Source organism: Ovis aries, chromosome 1 (genome assembly GCF_016772045.2).
Source record: "Ovis aries strain OAR_USU_Benz2616 breed Rambouillet chromosome 1, ARS-UI_Ramb_v3.0, whole genome shotgun sequence".
NCBI lineage: Eukaryota > Metazoa > Chordata > Mammalia > Artiodactyla > Bovidae > Ovis > Ovis aries.
In genome coordinates this window covers 116,046,599-116,066,631 of record NC_056054.1, presented here as the reverse complement: position 1 = coordinate 116,066,631, position 20,033 = coordinate 116,046,599, and the positions used below count along the sequence as shown (strand labels likewise).

Genomic DNA, 20,033 nt, shown 5'->3' with positions numbered 1-20,033 from the left:
GTCCATCACCAATTCCCAGAGCTTATTAAACTCATGTCCATCAAGTCAGTGGTGCCATCTAACCATCTCATCCTCTGTCATTCCCTTCTCTTTCCATCTTCAATCTTTGCTAGCATCAGGGTCTTTTCCAATGAATCAGTTCTTTGCATCAGGTGGCCAAGGTATTGGAGTTTCAACTTCAGCATCAGTCCTTCCAGTGTATATTCAGGACTGATTTCCTCTAGGATGGACTTCTTGGATCATGTCCTGATGCATAGTAGGTAATAACAATGAAAAAAGTAAACAGATGTATATTTATCAATTATGACAGATTTATCTATGTATTATATCTGTTAAAGTGATTTTACATGAATGTACACACTTGATCATTGCAACAATCTTGTGAGGTGTGATTACTGATGCATTTGTCAGATGAGAAAAGCCAAAGTATAGGGACTTTCCTGGTGATCCACAGGTTAAGACTTTGCCTTACAATGCAGGGAGTGTGGGTTTGACCCCTGGTCTGGTAGCTAAGGTTTCCACATGCCTCAGGTCCCTGCCCCCCTGAAAACCAAAACAAAGCAGAAGCAATATTGTAGCAAATTCAATAAATACTTAAAAACAAAAAAGAAGGAAAACTGAGGCACCGAGCTACTGTGGCCAACCCTTTATTCCACAAATAAGTTTCAAGTATTTTATTTGAATCTACATATTCAAAATCAAACTTTGCAAAGTAAGTTTTTAGCTGTTGAGTTATAGTTTGGTATTTGCTTATATCTGGTGGCTCAGATGGTACAGCATTAGTCTGCAGTGCAGGAGATCTGGATTCAATCCCTGAGTTGGGAAGATCCCTGGGAAAAGGAAATGGCAGCCCACTCTAGTACTCTCGCCTGGAAAATCCTATCAATGGAGGAGCCACGAGGTCACCAAGAGTTGGACATTGCTGAGCGACTTTACTTTCGCTTTATACAGGAAAAGCATATGTGTTTATTATCTAACAATTTAAAATCTTTCATAATTTGGAAATTCTTCTTTAAAATTTCTTTAAAATTCTTTTTTAAAATTTCTTTAAAATCACACCTTAGATGCCAGAATTGTCTATTCATAGTCCCTGCTTCCTAGAAATTTTAAGGTAGCATGCAGAAATCACCAGTGGTAAAATATTTGTATCTCCAATTAAATGGACTGTATTTAAGTATTTAAAAAAATAATAAAACTACTTGTTTTTAGAAACATAGTTTTCTCACCCCCCTCAAACCTGAGAACTCTCAAATGTTATTATCAAAGTGTTTCAGATTAAATAATTGGGATCTTAAAATAGGATTTTTTCTCTTATTACAAAGGTTATAACTTTTTTATTCAGAAAATATAGATAACAATATAGATATAAATATAGAAAAAGCCTTAAGATATTCTTTAGTAAATAGCCCTTATTGGTAGTTTTATTAATAACTTCATGTACACACACATGAATTTTCCAGGTGGCTCAGTGGTAAAGAATCCACCTGCCTATGCAGGAGATGACATGGGTTCGATCCTTGGGTCAGGAAGATCCCTGGAGAAGAAAATTGCTACCCATTCCAGTATTCTTGCCTGGGAAGGTCCATGACAGAGGAGTCGGTAGAGTCATAAAAGAGTCAGACACGACTTAGCAACTAAACAACAAGAACAACACACACACACATATTTTGAAAATTGGATTAATACTGCAGGATTATTTTACAACCCACCTTAATTCTACAATACATTGCCAATATACTGGTCACTTGTTTTCATTTCATCAAATATTCTTTTGAAACGAGAGTTTTAATGGCAACATATGAAATGCAATGGAACATAATTAACTTATTAGACACTACAGTTATTTATAAAATTTCTTTTTATTTTAAACCTGCACTTCTGTACTTGCCTTTTCACAATGTTTATATAATATAGTATATTATATATAAAATTGTGTAGGAGATTATTTAGAAGTTTGTGATGTTACATAATTTTAAATTATTTAAAATTTGTTACTGTAATTTATAATTCAACTAAAATAATACAGTAAATCTCTTCCTCAAATCTACTCTTACATTGGAATTATCTCTTTGAAAAACTTTACCATTCGATAAATAAAACATTATTTTTTTCTTTAAAAAATTGCACATTTTTGATCAATCATGAGGTTGACTATATTTTCATGGTTTTGGTTTTATATTGTATGTGTGTGACTCACTGGAAAAGACTCTGATGCGGGGAGGTATTGGGGGCAGGAGGAGAAGGAGATGACAGAGGATAAGATGGCTGGATGGCATCATCGACTGGATGGACAAGAGTTTGAGTGAACTCTGGGAGTGGGCGATGGACAGGGAGGCCTGGCGTCTGCAATTCATGGGCAAACAGTTGGATGCGACTGAGTGAGTGAACTGAACTGAACTGATGCATTATGAATGAACTGATGTGTAAATATATTCATTCTGCAAACCTTTTATTCTTTTTTAATGTACTTTTCTTGTTATTTAAGAATTATTTTTATATTAGGGATGTTAGTCTGTAAGTAGTAGGAATGTTAACCTTTTTATTTCTCATGTAAGTTAAAATATTTCCCCACTTTCCCATTTGCTTTTTTGTTTACAGTAATTATTTTTTCATGTGCAAAAGTTTGAATATATATGTTATTGTTTCTTCTTTCTTTACGCTTTAAAAATATTAATTATATTACTTATAATTTCATTATGTCTTATTTCATATGTAGTTCTAGATAGTTTAACTAGAGTTTACTTTGCTATTAAAGAGCGTTTAATTTATGTTTTCTTAAGAGTTAACTAATTTTCCCAGAACTAGTTGGTTGAAAAATCATACTTCTTTAGTATTTTAGAATGCCAGCTTTTTTTCCCTGGAATTCTGTTTCACTAGATATCTTACACTAGTATTATAATGTTTATATTATTGTGGCTTTATAGTATGCTGTAATTTCAAGCAATGAAAATTCAGCTTCCCAGTGAAACAGTTAGGACTTGAAGATGACAGCTGGAACATGTGCAAAAAATAAATCTGAGTCAAATATTAAAGATTTTGGGAAAATTAACTGACATAGCAAAGCCTATGGCATGAAACAAAGAAAGTGTGAAACAAATAGAAAGCTATCTGGACCAGAAACCCTCCCATAGCAAGCGTGGTGAGGATGAGCTAGAGATTCCTATTAATTATTGATTTTGCCTAAATACTTTGAATAAATGGAGTAGAATTCCTAATATTCAGCATCATTTTAATCATTCTTCACATATTTTGTTGTCTTCATGAGATTCTGACTTATAGAACTCTGCTAAATATTACATTTTACACAAAAAGACCATTTGGATAAGGTAGAATATAGTTGCTAATTAGAGACACACAAATATAAGTGTACAAACAGCAAAATCATTAGAAGAGCCCACCATCCAGACTTGTTAACAAGACTGATCTTTGTCTGATTATGCTGTACACTGCACAAATCACTGATACCAAATCCTGTGGAAATGAACTGGGAAAGAAAAGGGAATTGGATCCCATCAGTGAGCTTTGTTTTGAATAACTGACATAGTCTTCATTATTGTGCAGATATCTCCCATTTCCGTTTTCCTTGGCTGCAGGTTGGTCTGACCTGGTTTTAACTGTTACGCTTACATGGGAGAGAAAGGTGAACTTCCTTCTTTAGCTTAGCCCCTGAGCTCTTAGCAGACTGGTAAGTAACCTGGCTGTTGACTGAGTCAAATTTTAGTGCCCTGAATTTCACTTCACATGTTGTTTGTCTGTGCTCTGGCGCTTCCGATTTTCTACTGATGCTTGTAAATCATTCGTCATCTCTACCTCTGAGAAAGAACCCAAAAAGATCCTTCATGAGTCAATGGTACTCATTTTTTTGAAAGGAAAATTTCTCTGGTCTCCCCAATCTGTCTGGAAAAGGACAGCAACAAACCCTGCTCCATGAATACTAACAGAGTCCCCTGGCAGAGCTCAGATGTACAGGCCCAGTGACCCCTACAATTGAGAAGTTGTAGACACTACCTCTTGGTAGGGTCCACTTGACCTGACAGGAGGTATAAGTTGAGCTGATGAGGGCCCTGTCCTAGGACTTGGGATGAAAAAGTTAAAGTGTTAGTTGCTCAGTGTTGTCAGACTCTTTGCAGCCCCATGGACTGTAACCTGCCAGGCTCCTCTGTCCATGGAATTTTCCAGGTAAGAATAGGGGAGTGGGTAACTATTCCCTTCTCCAGGGGATCTTCCTAATCCAGGGATCAAACCCAGGTCTTCCTGCATTGCAAGCAGATTCTTTACCATCTGAGCCACCAGAGAAGCCAAGAACTTGGGCCAGTCCCAACCAAATCTATGCTGATATTGTGGGCTAAAAGAAAACCACGAGAGGATCTGAGTGCATGAGACACAGCAAAAGGGGAGTGTGCAGCAGGGTTATAGCTCAATCCTGCCTCAGAAATTCTGGGGCTGGTTGGGACAAAGGGTTAAAATCCCTTAAGATTTGCTTTGGCCTTGACTGCCTACACTCTCAACCTCCCCCGCCACTTCCTCACATTTCTAAGATGTCCCTTGTGCCGAATTCTTATTCAACTTCAAACTGACAAACTGTTTTTAATCTTTTCTTTCCATCCAGCCTGGAGATTGGGAAGCAAAAATCAATACCGGTTGGCAGGTGATCAAGCTGCTTCAGACTGGTGTGAGGAAGGAGAAGAGCCAGAGAGCAAGGGGACAGGAGGGAGAGGGGCAGCAGGAGGGGCTGGAGGCATGGGGGAGGGAGTTTGACTAAGCACCATGAATTACTAGCCAGAGGTCCAAAGGGCTGTGATTTCTCTGGCCTTGAGCAGGGGAGCTTGGGAATGCCATTAGAACAATTAGGTCAGGAGTTCACAGCTGTTGAGGTGCCTTTGAAGAGAGGCACAGAGAATTTTCCTGACAATCCAGAGGGTGAGTGTGAGGGAGAGAGACAGCCAGAGAGGGGGCTCGATCCTTCTGTAGTGTCCTCCAAGTAGAGACTTGACAGCATCAGCCCCTCGGTGTGAGGTTGACTGTTCCTTTGTGAAAGGAAATGGGATAAACGTTTTCTTAATTCCATTAAAAAATAACATTTAAAATATTTTCTCGAGGATGGCAGGGATGGATGTTATGGGGAAAAGTGCTCACCTGGACCTCTCTAAACGCAATGATCTGGGAGATTTAGTCTCCATTTCTGGCTCAGAGACACAGTGATCCTGATTACTTAATTATTGACATACTGAAAGTTTTAATAAGGCAGTAGATCCTCACGTCACTGGGTGGGAGCTAGGAAACATGGCTTTTTAAAGTGTTTGTTTAGTCTCTAAATCATGTCTGACTCTGCTACCCTATGGACCGTAGCACATCAGGCTCTTCTGTCCATGGGGATTTTTCAGGCAAGAATACTGAAGTGGGTTGCCATTTCCTTCTCCAAGGGACTTTCCCAACCCAAGGATCAAGCCCACATCGCCTACGTCTCCTGCATTGCAGGTGGATTCTTTACCACTGAGCTATTGGGGAAGTGTGGAAAACCGATCAAAGCCTGAGCCACATTTGTGTGGCCACAGGGACAAAAGGGCTGCTATGTGGACCTATGATATAACTCAGACAAAATTCTGAGATTTTAACTGAAGATTCTTCGCTAACATTTCCTTTCCCCAACATTTAGGCAGTAGTATGGCCATGCTATTACCTTTCTCAGGGAAGCGAAAATGTGGAGAGAACAGATTCAAAATGTGAGCCTCCCAGCTTCTCCAGATGGTATTGTGCCAATTTGAAGGTGGGTAAAATTCCTCAATGAAAAATGTTTTTTCAGCATTAAGAATCAGGATTTGGGCTCCTAATTAGTCTCCTGCTTCCACTCCTTCTAGGAAAGGGGCTATACACTCTTCCTGGAGTACGTCAAAGAATTTTTGTCTCCTGTGGAGGAGGCGTAGAGTGAAAAGGCAGTCGATGGTCATTCTGCACAGTGTCCTCTATTATCATAGGATCCTTGGGCATGGGTAGGTAGAAAATATAAACCCAGGTCCTTATGAGGGGAATCTCAGAGCAAGAAAACTGTACTTTGCTTTCCAGCATGTAGCCTGGGAAGGCTGTGTGAAGGATGTCAAAGTCTGAGGCCAGAATTTTGTTACAGCCAAAGAGCAACCAAGATTGAGAAGCACCTAGGAGATGGGCCTTACGAGGTGGTGGGATTCAAAACACACTGCCCTCCCAATATGGCACCATGGGGTATTGAATATTTCAAACTGACAGATTTGAGAAATGGCATGTGCAGCAAGAAGTTTCTGACCTTCTTATATGTTATAAAACCGTCATATGAGATGTGTCTGTCCTATATTTAGAAGAAAGAAGCATTCTTGTCTCTGAAGAAGAAGAAATGGAGAGAGGAATCTGAAAGTACAGGAGTTGCTGAGATTATTACCATTAGCTCGATTTCATCCTATCACATCTTTCTGTGACTTTCCACTCTTCATCAAACCTAGCAAAAAATCACTCAGATTTAAACTGGTCTTCAAGTCTTCATTTCCTTATGAAGCCTCCTGTATCATGTGAAATTTATATTAAGTATGTTTATATGATTTTCTCCTTTGGTTTATCTCTTTAGTCTTTGTTGGTCTAATTTTGAGATCCAGCCAAGGACCCTAAGAGGGTCAAGGAAAAGTTTTTATTCCAGTACAAATTTATCCATTACAGTATGATGTGAGGAAAACTACAGAATTCTTTTTCCCCAAGCTTTATTATGTACAGTTGACATATAACATTGTATAAGTTTGAGGACAAAAGAAGAAGGGACAACAGAAGAAGAGATGATTGGATGGCACCACTGACTCAATGGACATGAGGTTGAGCAGACTCCAGGATATAGTGAAGGACAGGAAAGCCTGGTGTGCTGCATTTCATGGGCTCACAAAAAGTCTGCTACAACTTAGCCACTGAGAAACAACAATTGTGTAAATTTAAGGTATAAATGATTCAATGATTTAATATATGTATGTGTTTTGAAATGATTACCACAATAATGCCAGTTAACATATCTATCACTTCCTATAGTTACACATTTTTTGTGTGTGTGTTGGTGCATACTTTTAAGGGTTTCCCAGGTAGCGCTAGTCTGCCAATGCAGGACACTCAGGTTCAATCCCTGGGTTGGGAAGATCCCCTGGAGGACAGCATGGAAACACACTCCAGTATCCTTCCCTAGAGAATTCCATGAACAGGGGAGCCTGGCAGTCTACAGTCCATGGGGTAGCAAGGAGTTGAACAGGACTGAAGCAACTTAGCATGCGTGCATTCATGAGTACTTTTGAAACCTGCTTTCTTAGCATCTTTCAAATATGCAATACAGTATCATTAACTGTTGTCAGCATGCTGTATGTTATGTCCCTAGAACTTATTCATAGATAGTTTTTGAGCTCAGAGGAAGAGCTTGAGAAATCTGAGAGTAAGCTTGTAAATCTCAAAGGGCACTTGGCATTCAGGAAAAGAGAATTACTGTTGGGTAATCTTGGGGACCTGAGCACACATATGAAGGAGTGTTGACATGGATTATATCATATTGGAAGTTACAGAGGAGAGATTATTATGATTAAGTATGACCTGTCCTCCCTTGACCTCCGGGCCCATTTCAAGAATGATATTTAATTTCCTCTCCAACTTCCTCTCCAGGACATATGTCAAACTTGAGAAGAAAGGAAGAAGAAGAATGCATAGAGTGAGTATTTGTGTTCCCCCTCCCCATTCATATGCTGAAGCTCTAGTGCCCAATAAGATAGTATTAGGAGGTGGGGCCTTTGGGACCAAGTATTTGTTTAGATGAAGTCACGAGGATGGAGCACTCATGATGGGACTGTGCTTAGTCACTCAGTCATGTCCCACTCTGCGACCCCATGGACTGTAGCCCACCAGACTCATCTGTCCATGGAATTCTCCAGGCCAGGATACTGGAGTGGGTTGCCATGCCCTCCTCCAGGGGATCCTCCTAACCCAAGGATTGAACCCAGGTCTTGCATTGCAGGCAGATTCTTTACCAGCTGAGCCACCAGGATAGCATCACGATGAGACTAGTGCCCTTATAAGAAGAGGAAGTGACACCCACATTTCCTGTCTCTACCATGTGAGGTCACAGCAAGAAGGCAGCTGTTTACAAGCCAGGAAGAGAGTTTTCTTGGACTGAAATTTAAGGGTTTTAATGGAGAGCTGTTATTCAATGGGTATAAAGCTTCAGTTACATACTAAAAAAATATATTCTAGAGATCTACCGTATGTCATTGTACCTATAGTCACACAACAATACTGGATTATGCAATTAAAATGTGTTAAGAGGGTAGATTCCTGTTTAGTATTCTTATCGCAATGATAAAAAAAAGCAAGTCTGGCTGCACGATGTTGAGATACTAACTGCTCCTGCTTTATGACTAAAGAAAGCATCGATGATGAAAACATATCTAAAACGAGCTTACTTTTTGTTTTCTCTCCTTCCAATCTGATGTTCTGTCTGCCTGATATTTGTATGTGGCATCACACGTTACCTGAGTGCCATCCTTTGATCTGTTCACCTATATGCCCCAGTTATTAGGTCATCAAGTTCTGTTTATTCTGCTTTTAAAATGTCTCTTGAATCCTCCACTACTTGCTTCTACTGTTTTATTTCATACATTCCCACCACACTCTGGATCCCAACTGTTTCTGTTCTGTTGGCATTGGAAATGCCTCTCTTCTGGCTCATCATTTGCTGCACATCCTGAGTCTTTGTCTGTTGGACAACCCCACACAGTGTGGTTGGGGACCTTCTGCAGCTTGTACTCACAAAGCATATTCTCATCTAACCATTGGCAGAAGTGCATCTGAATTTAGTGCCCTCCTCTTCTCTGTTTCTCTAAGCAGGTATCTCTTCTCCCTTTAGTCTTTCTTAGGTGACAAATACCTCAGACTTTAGGGGAAATATGCCAAATCCTCCAACGGGTGTCAAGGAAGTCCTCCTCTCACTGGGTTTAACGTGGAAATAAAGTAGTCCCACTTATTCCTTGAGGCTAGTAAGGGTCAGGCAGCAAGAATTGTGAAATTCTCTCCAAAGAATCACCTCTCTAATCCTCTTTAACTTCAGATTACTTATCACAAAGGGTAGTGTGAGCAATAAAGAGAGCGTGGTAATGAAAATTAAATCCCTAAGGTAGGAAATGTTCTGCCAGTTATTGCTTGTTGGTTATAAAGAAATATATTGAATACTGCCTAAGCATCATATTTCTTGGTGTCCAGTGAGCAAACAACATCACTGAAATTTATTTTTCGACCAGCATATGTCATCGTTTTTGAGTTCCAAATTTCAGTCAACCAATAAAGAAATTTTCACTCATTGGATCATTCATTTACTTATTCATTTAAAATGTTTATTGACCTCTTGGAGCAGGATATTATATGGTTATTGAGAAGTTCACAATGGTATGTGCTGTTTTATGGGAGTTCAGAGGAGCACTCAATTCTTTTTGAAGCAATTTGGAAAGATTTTCGTGAGGATTTGAAATCCTTGTGTATTTATCTGCAATAGAAAACAAACCTCTTGATTCTAATTATTGCCGACTTTTCCTTCAAAGCTAATAACACTGAAAGCATAGTCTTAGCTTGCTTACCATCAGTTTATTCTTTAACTCACTGCAATGAGGTTTCTCTTCCATCTCTCCCATGGAACTAGCAAAGGTCAGCAGTGTTCTCCTAATCACCAAGTCCAGTGGGCTTTAATCATCATCTTCTTAGTTGACCTTCTTCTGATGCTTGACACTATTGATTACTCTCCTTGAAATCCTTTCCTCCTTTGACTTCCGTGGCAGTTTTTTACCTGTTTCTAAGCTTCCCCTCATATTCCTCAGTATTTGTTAGCTTCCTTAGTTGCATCCTTTGTTCTATCCATCCTATAAATGTGGGTGTTACCCAGGGTTCTGTCCTTGGCCAGCTTTTCCTCTTACTTTATACTCATTGCTTCAACTAGCATCTGTATAATAATGTCTCTTATATCTAAATTTCTAGCCCATATGTGTCTTATTTCTAGATTAGTACAACTAACTAACCTCCTGGGAATTATAATTGGATTTCCTACAAGTATCTTAAAATAAATAGAACTAAACCTTCTCTTACATGCTCTTCATCTTTATGATCCCTTTTCACTGGATCATACCAGTCATTCAAAACAAATCCTGTGACTCATCCTGGAAACGTTCTCCTCTTTTACTGTATACATCCAGTCACCAAGTCTAACAAATTCTACTCATTATTTTTTCATCAAATTGTTTTTCCCTCCTCACTGCCACTCCCTAAGTTCAGGCTGTCATATCTTGACTGAATTTCTTACCTCCAGTCCTGTGTTAATCTTGGTTAGAGTAATTGTTCTAAAAACACCAACCTTATCATACTGATTTATTGCTAAAAACTTCTCAAGGGTTAGTTATTTGTAAGGCAAATTCCCACCTTTTTAATGTATAGTGCAAGGGTTTCCCTTAAACAGCCTCTGCTTTCTTCTCTAATTTCATTTCTTGGTATGCTTCATTCTTGCACAGTGTTTAAAATTCTTTCAATTTGCATTAACTTGTCATGCTGTTTCATGAATAAGCATTTTTGCTCCTGCTGTCGTGTTTGCTGAGAGTTACTTTTCTCTATTTCATCTCTTCAGCCTGGTAAGAAATTATATCTTTTTTTAGACTGTAACTTCAATGACTTCTCATTTTAGAGTAATATCTGACCCTCCACCAGGCAGAAATGATCACAGGATAGTTTCTGTCTTTCCTGCTCTACTTCTTTCTATACAGACTTCACTTACATCTTAAAATAGTTTACATTACTGATGTATCACAGGCTAGCTCTATCAGTACAGTGGGTAGAATAACGCTCCCCAAAGATGTCCACGTACCAAACCCTAGAATCTGTGAGTGTGTAGCATTATAGGCTACTGGAGAATTAAGGTTGATATTCAATTGATTTTAAAATAAGGAAAATTTCCTGGGTTATCCAAGTGGGTCCAATGAAGCCACAAGGGTCCTTAAAAGTAGTGGAAAAGAAGACAGAAAAGATGGAGTCAGAAAAGATGTGATGGTGGAAACAAAGTTGGAGTAATGCGATATATGGTCTAAACGCTTGAGTGCTGGCTTCGAGAATGGAAGGAAGCCAGAAGCCAAGGAACACACGCAGCCTCTAGAATCTGGGAAAAGCAAGGAGACAGATTTTCCCTAAGAATTTCCAGAAGGAATATAGCCCCACCAACACCTTGGTTTTGAGCCTGGTGAAAACAATTTCAGACTTCTAGTCTCCAGAACTCTGAGATAATAATTGCGCTGTTTTAAAGACACTCAGCTTGTGCTATTTTTTTCAAAACAGCAATAGAGAACTAATACAAGCAGCATGATGCAAGCTCCTTAAAGATAGTTCCTTTGTGTCTGGGGTCTGGCACACAATTAATATTTAATATTTCTGTATTGAGCAACTAAGCCTAAATCATGGTTACTAAGGGAATTCCAGGAGTTTGCTTTCCATCTGTGCATGTGCAAAGCTTTGAAGCATAAAACTCCAATTATGTTACAACTAGTTATAACATAATGCAGTTGTAGGGTATGCTCAGAGCTTTAGACTTTGCCCTGTAGAAAAGGGGAAAAAATGGAATGTTTAAAATTAAGGCAGAACAGCTTGGTGTGGAGACACTGCATCAGACACAGTCCATCTCTCAAGTGTATAAGTCTTAACTCTATTTCAGGAGATAAATATGCAGATGGAAAGAAAATGAACATAAGAGAGCATGTAAAAAGAACTTGAACAGTGAAGGGATAATTTTATTCTGAGACGATCACAGTAGATATTACAGAGGCACATGGGACAGGAAGAGGATTGTCACACTGTGTGTGTTTACAGCTTCATTTTGGCCAGGCATGTAAAGCCAGGGGAGAGGCTTATGCTGGAGACTTATTAGAGGCCTGGACGTACAAGTGAACTAATAAATAGTACAGTGAATGGATGGATATAGAAAAAGAAAGCCAGGTTTACATCATAAGGATGCGCTTCTAGGGGAAAAAAGGGAAAAAGACTGAAACATACTGAATAAAGCCATTTCAGACACTTGTGCTTGCTTTTACCATGCCTAAATTTGTATCAGATGTGAACTTGGGGACAGCGATAAAGAAGTGCATATATTTTCACTTTGGCTCCTACACCTTTACCATAATAGTTCTCTCAAAGAGTGACACTGTTTTCCAGTTTTTTCTTCAAATGGCCTTCTTTCAGTCCTCAAACTATTCAGCTTCTGTGTAGCATTTGATACCAAGCACTCACACCTCTCCAGTTCTAGCCGCCATAACTGGTCTTTATCCCTCTTCTTTAGTATCCTCTCACTCCCCACCACTTTTAGCTCAAAATGTTGTATACCTTTGGAAGCCTTTAGGTATTTGGCAATGTTGGGTTTTTCACTGTGCCTAATGAGGATATCTTCATCATTTATATCCCCAAAGAGTTGTGAAGTAAATACAAATTCCAAGGTGAATGAAGTGGGTAGAAATATAGGGTCTGCCTGTCTCCTTCCTTCAACCAGAGGGTGAAGACTTCCACAAGATTACTGAGTACAAGGACAGATGCCACCTCCTGCATGGTCAGAAGAGAAAAGCAAGTGTCTGTGCTGCACTGGTGAAAGCAAAGGAGAGGAGCTCTTGCACTGTGACCCACTTGTGGGAGCAAAAGATCTATAAGTGCTTTTCAGAAAAATCAGATGTATGCTATGGGTGGGGAAAGGCAGGGAACACTGGCTGAAGCTATTTGATTCTGGCTCAGGAAAACTGCGGAGAAGGCAATGGCACCCCACTCCAGTACTCTTGCCTGGGAAATCCCATGGATGGAGGAGCCTCATAAGCTATAGTCCATGGGGTCGCTAAGAGTTGGACACGACTGAGCGACTTCACTTTCACTTTTCACTTTCATGCATTGGAGAAGGAAATAGCAACCCACTCCAGTGTTCTTGCCTGGAGAATCCCAGGGACGGAGGAGCTTGATGGGCTGCCATCTATGGGGTTGCACAGAACTGGACACGACTGAAGCGACTTAGCAGCAGCAGCAGCAGCAGAAGCAGAAAAACTGCCTGGAAGATCAGTGGAACCTGGAGAGAGTCCTAGAGTGGGGAAGCAGGGGGCAGCTGGAGCAACACAGGACTTTGCCTGTGAAATCAGGACTTGAATTCTGTAAAAACACAGTTCACTTGGGAGAGCACATCAGAGCAGGGTGCATCAGTGGCTGCAGGAGAAAGATTGCTTCACACATTTACCAGGACCCAGAAAACCCAGCGTTATATAGCCACAGTTACACAAGTAAAAAAATGTCTGTATCCTCACTACTCTTCCTCTCTGCTCATGCCTCATTTCCTAGAAATTAATAACAAAACCTAAAAGTTGTAGAGGAGATTTTTGGGAGAGAGAAAAAATACACTACATTCCCTTCCTTAAAGGAGGTCCTTGAAGAAACCTTATACAAGGCCCTAGCTGAAGCCAGGAAAATTGAAGTGTGTGCTCCATATGTATTGGACTGGGTGTTCTGGTTTCTGAATCAAGACTCAGCAACTTAAACTGACCATTAGCTATGTTCAGTTTAAGTGACTATCAATAATATCACAAAGGGCCAGGAAATTCATGGAGCAGTCAAGGATTTTACCCAATGGCAAGAGTTAAGCTCATCCTTTGAATAAACACACACACACAAACACACAAATAGTGGGAGAAAGCAATTCAGTTACATATGGGACCATCCCACAATTTGTGTCTAATAATTTTTGTTTTGGTTGCAAAAATTATCATTATCCTTTAATGATTTTGTGAGTGTTGTTTCTTTTTAAGAAGGAGGCTGGCTTCCAAGACTGTAGTCTTTGCTTCGTACGGGTTATACTTATAAGTACCTGATAGAACCATCACAACTTTTGTGTAAATGATGAGGCCACTCCTCCACTCTTCCTCCCTTTCCTCACTTTCCACCATGAGAGTATAGTGGGAGGTTCCTGCAATCTACAATACCTTGTGCATCTCAGAAAGTTTGGGCTGCTGTGACATTACTGCCTACTTTCTCAGAGCCTGGCACTAGATCACACGCTGGATCCTAGAGCAAATACATCTTTTATTATGAAGAAAACTAAAAAAAAAAAAAACAAAAAAACGATTATTTAAAAAATTCTTTCAGACCTATTATCTTGTTTAGTTGATTCTGTTTTTTAAATGTTCAGAAAAATAATCCTCTACTGGACAAATTTCTCCCTTTATTCAGGAAACATAAATACAGTGATCTCTGTTAGACCCTATGGTAGACCTGGCTGTGTAATGGTGAAAAAAAAAAAAATAGACTCATTTCTTATTTTCACCAGGGTTACTGTTAATGAGAGGCTTATATTCAACAAATAAGCAAAAAGACTTATAGGTTTTAAGTACTAAGAAAAAAAGATCAGAATCCATAGAAATAATAAGAGGCAACAAATTTTGACCAATATAAAAACCTTATTATAGCTAAAATCAGTTTTGGTTTCTGCAAATGGGACTATAATTGGTGCAATCACTTCAGAGAGCAGTTTGGCCCCTATATTTCAAGAACTTTAAGAAAATTCTCAGGTGCTTTAACCTAATGATTCATTTGTAAAAATTTATCCTACAAAAGTGATTTGAGATGGAACTAAAGAGCTATGAGCCAGCATATTTGTTGCAGCATTATTTAAAGTAATGAACAACTGAAAATTACCTAACTTTCTAATAAAAAGAAAATGGTTCCATAAATTAGAGTAAATTCATAAAAGAGAAAATCATGAAGTCTTTTACAAAGGCTAGTTATGAGCTGTTGATAAGTGGACTTTTGGTCCTGTCCAAAATGTTCGCTGAGACATTTGGTCCACACCAAAATTTGGTCCTGTCAAAAATGTCCAGGAGTGTATCAGGTCCATGTCAAACAATTCTTGATATTTGATCCTCTTAAAACCTCCCCCCTCAGAAAGCATCTCTGGGTTCCAATAGCCTATAACATTTATTTATATTTTTGGTTTATAGAATTACTATGTAAAAATACCATCCACCATGTTTTATTGGTCCAATAATTGTGTTAGGTTATTAGGTTATTATTGCCACTAATAACTCTTTTTGCTTTAGTAACCTGGCTGATATTCATGTGGGTAGATGGGCTTGGGATCAAACCATGCAGAAAAGCTGTATTTATATTAATTATATTTACCAAGGAAGAATCCTACAGTTCCAGAAATATGCCGAGAATAACTCGAGGATGGACTCTTGTGATGCACAGTGTATTAATAGGTTACTGGGCTTTTGGTTGGCTGTAGCTGGATTGTTCAATAAAGGTGGAGCTTGAAAGAAGGAGCTTTGCCAAGCTTCCGAGTAAAACAGATGGAAAATACTTTGAGGCAAATTTTTCATAAATTGTCTTCCTTTTTTGGGAGGAGCGAGAAGGGGTCAAATGATCATAGCTGTCATGAGGGAGATTGTTGTTATTCAGTAACCAAGTTATTTCTGATTCTTTGCCACCCCATGGACTGCAGCACACTAGGCTTACCTATTTCTTCACTATCTCCTGGAGTTTGCTCAAACTCATGTCCACTGAGTCAGTGATGCCATCTAGCCATCTTATCCCCTGCTGCTCCCTTCTCCTCCTACCTTCAATGTTTCCCAGCATCAGGGTCTTTCAGAATGAGTTGGCTCTTTGCATCAGGTAGACAAATTATTGGAGCTTCAGCTTCAGCATTAGTCCTTTCAGTGAATAGTCACAGTTGATTTTCTTTAGAATTGACTGGTTTGATCTCCTTGCAATCCAAGGGACTTTCAAGCATCTTTTCTAGCACCACAGTTTGAAAGCATCATTCTTTGGTGCTCAGCTTTCTTTATGGTCCAACTCTCACACTCATACATGATTACTGAATAAAACCACAGCTTTGACTATACAGACCTTTGTTGCCAAAGTGATGTCTCTGATTTTTAATATGCTGTCTAGTTGCATCATAGCTTTTCTCCAAGGAGCAAGCATCTTTTAATTACATGACTGCAGTCACCATCCACAGTAATTTTGGAGCCCAAGAAAAAATCTGTCACTGTTTCCGCTTGTTCCCCATCTATTTGCCATGAAGTGATGGGCCTGGCTGCCATAATCTTAGTTTTCTGTAGTTGAGTTTTAAGCCAGGTTTTTCACCCTCCTTTTTCACCCTCATCATGAGGCTCTTTAGTTCCTCTTTGCTTTCTGTCGTTTGAGTGGTATTATTATCTGCATATCTGAGGTCACTGAAATTTCTCCCAGCAATCTTGATTCCATCTTGTGCTTCATTCAGTCCAGCATTTCACATGATGTATTCTGCATACAAGATACAGATAAATATGGTGACAATATAGAGACTTGATGTACTCCTCTCCCAATTGGGAACCAGTCTATTGTTCTATGTCCTTTTCTAACTGTTGTTTCTTCACCTGCATGCAGGTTTCTTAGAAGGCAGGTTAGATGGTCTGATATTCCCATCTTTTTAAGAATTTTCCACAGTTTGTTATAATTCACACAGTCAAAGTCTTCAGCATAGTGAATGAAGCAAAAGTAGATGTTTCTTTCTGGAATTCCCTTGCTTTTTCTATGATCCAGCAGATGTTGGCAATTTGATCTCTAGTTCTTCTGGCTTTTCTATATTCATGTTTTATACCTGGAGGTTTTGAGTTCATGTACTGCTGAAGCTTAGCTTGAAGGATTTTGAGCATAACCTTCCTAGCATGTGAAATGACTGCAATTAATTGTATGGTAGTTTGAACATTCCTTGGCATTGTCCTTCTTTGGGATTGGAATGAAAATCGACCTTTCCAGTCCTGTGGCCACTGCTGAGTTTTCTAAATTTGCTGGCATAGTGAGTGTGGCACTTTAACAGCATCATCTTTTAGGATGTGAAATAGCTCAGTTGGAATTCCATCACCTCCACTAGCTTTGATCTTAATAACACTTCCTAAGGCCCACGACTTCATACTCCAGGATGTCTGACTCTAGATGAGTGACCACAACATCATGGTTATCTGGATCATTAAGAGCTTTTTTTGTACAGTTCTGTGTATTCTTGCTACCTCTTAATATCTTCTGCTTCTGTTAGGTCCATACCATTTCTGTCCTTCATTGCACCCATCTTTGCATGAAATGTTCCCTTGGTATCTCTAATTTTCTTGAAGAGATTGCTAGTCTTTCCTATTCTATTGTTTTTCACTATTTCTTTTACATCATTCACTTAGGAAGGCTTTCTTATCTCTCCTTGCTATTCTCTGGAACTCTGCATTCACGTGAATATCTTTTACCTTCTCCTTTGCCTTTTCCTCTCTTCTTTCCTCAGCTATTTTTAAGGCCTCCTTAGACAGCCATTTTGCCTTTTTCATTTCTTTTTCTTTGAGATGGCTTTATGCACCATCTCCTGTACAATCTTATGAACCTCTCTCCACAGTTCTTCAGGTACTCTGTCAGATCTAATCCCTTGACTCTATTTGTCACTTCTACTGTATAATCATAAGGGATTTGATTTAGGTCATACCTGAATGACCTAGTAGTTTCCCCCAATTTTTTCAATTTAAATCTGAATTTTGCAATAAGGAGCTCATGATTTGAGCCACAATCAGCTCCAAGTCTTGTTTTTGGTGACTGTATTGAGCTTCTCCAACTTCAGTGAATACCCAGCATCTAATTAGCATCTAATTATCACCCCTCCGCCGACCCCCACACACAACTATTCCATTGCTCAAGGTTCTTGGGCAATATTTCCCTTGAATTGATGTCCTACAGAGGTACAACTGCAGTAGCCTGCAAGAGCTTCCTACTGCTATTTGGGAAAATGTTAGTTGATATGACTTCCACACTTACCTCTCAATCACTGCGGACCACCATGCCCTCAGCTGGTGCCTACCTACTGGTGATTCAGCCTGGTTGAACAGTGTGTCAGATGCATAAGATATCAGTAAGGTTTACCCAGCTAGTAAACCAGTAACCATGGGTCAGATGCTTACAAAGAAATAACTTCTCCTCTTGCTTGGAAATGTGGCACCTTTATTTGAAATTTCTCAGCAAAATATGGCAAAAATAGTGTACTCTCAGAAAGAAAAACCAGTGTTATATCTTAACGGTTTTTGTTACCATTTCCAATCCTTAACAGTAATTGTAGTAAAGCTACTGAAGCTGTGAAAAGAGGAGAATCTTCTACACTAGATATATAAAGTCAAGACTTGGATAACATTTCAGTTATTCAAGGTAAGACAGGAAAACATCAGCGCAACATTGGTCTTGAAGGGGAAGTAAGGGAACATGGAATATGTTAAAATGACAGAATAAGAAGCAAATGCAATACCATCGCAAGTACTATGAAGACCTCATCATGATATTTATGATGAAGAAGTCCTTTTGATACTATCAGAAAGAAACTCATTAAAGAGGAGAGTAAACAGAATTTAAAACAAATGTCAACCCCTGAACCCCACTTCATTGCATGGAGCTGAAATTCCAGAGGAGTATTCCAGTAACCAGTAGAGACCCAGTTCTTATGCATGATTCCAGTGCTTGAGAGGAGGAAATAATTCTTTTTTATGGCTATATTCAACACAAGTGCCAGTACAACATTACTCAGCAATGGCACCTTCAAGATGGCACCAACACAGTTCACTCAGTTATTTACTGTGCACCATGTACTATTGGGTGAAACTATGCCATTGATTTATGCACTAGCAGTGAAAAGGCAAGGGCACACTTATAGATAGCCAAATGAGAAAATACTTGCATTTGTACAGGAAGAAATCTCAATAATAACCTTTCATTGTGCCTAATGAATTTTGAGATTTGCAAATATGAATGTGATTTGACAACATCTGTCAAATGCAAGCGGAAAAGGGTGCTTGATTCAATTTTCACTATCACAGTGGTGAAAACTTTCTTTGTGTCTGATATTTGAGAATATGATAACAGAAAGTAACACCCATGTGTGTGCATCCCTGTTATCTGCACCTCTACCTGTGTCTTTGGGAGATGTAAATGAAATTTTGGGGTACATTGTGGAAATTGCAGGAAAAAAGGTGGATGACCTAATGGATCATGTGGTGAGTGTACATGTCTATGGAAGTCTTGGCAGAGGCATAAGACCACAAGTTCTAAGATTTCCACCAGAAACTTGGAATATTTTTATATCAGCACTGAACAGCAATCACAGAACAAACAACACAGTGGAAGGCTGTCATAGCAAATTTCAAAAGCTGATGGTAATACATCATCCTTCAATTTGGAGTTTTTTTTTTTTTTTAAGTGTTAAATGAAGAAAAGCAAAGCAGTTATGATTCAGGTCCTTGGCAGTCACACTCAAATATGGCCACTAGCTTCATGACAATACTAACAAAATAAATGCATATAATGGAAATTGTTGACAGATATCCTCTTGAGAAACCTGTATGCAGGTCAGGAAGCAACAGTTAGAACTGGACATGGAACAACAGACTGGTTCCATATAGGAAAAGGAGTACGTCAAGGCTGTATATTGTCACCCTGCTTATTTAACTTATATGCAGAGTACATCATGAGAAATACTGGACTGGAAGAAACACAAGCTGGAATCAAGATTGCCGGGAGAAATATCAATAACCTCAGATATGCAGATGACACCACCCCTGGCAGAAAGTGAAGAGGAGCTAAAAAGCCTCTTGATGAAAGTAAAAGAGGAGAGTGAAAAAGTTGGCTTAAAGCTCAACATTCAGAAAACGAAGATCATGGCATCTGGTCCCATCACTTCATGGGAAATAGGGGGAAACAGTAGAGACAGTGTCAGACTTTATTTTTGGGGGCTCCAAAATCACTGCAGATGGTGATTGCAGCCATGAAATTAAAAGACGCTTACTCCTTGGAAGAAAAGTTATGACCAACCTTGATAGTATATTCAAAAGCAGAGACATTACTTTGCCGACTAAGGTCCGTCTAGTCAAGGCTATGGTTTTTCTGGTGGTCATGTACGGATGTGAGAGTTGGACTGTGAAGAAGGCTGAGCACCGAAGAATTGA

At 39.2% G+C, this 20,033-nt stretch overlaps 1 long non-coding RNA gene across 3 annotated transcripts in view; it reads left to right on the top strand.

The window, feature by feature from the left end:
• Positions 1–12,084, top strand: part of LOC114113251 (uncharacterized) — a 37,534-nt gene extending 25,450 nt beyond the window's left edge. Inside the window, exons 1-5 of one of the 3 annotated variants that reach the window (XR_009597628.1) lie at positions 4,863–4,920; positions 5,657–5,767; positions 5,859–5,990; positions 7,657–7,702; positions 8,006–12,084. This is a non-coding gene — a long non-coding RNA (uncharacterized LOC114113251). Of the gene's footprint in view, positions 1–4,862; positions 5,768–5,858; positions 5,991–7,656; positions 7,703–8,005 lie in introns of those variants that run through there. The other 2 variants (XR_003588302.3, XR_009597629.1) reach the window with 2 other exon arrangements.
• Positions 12,085–20,033: the final 7,949 nt, after the last annotated feature.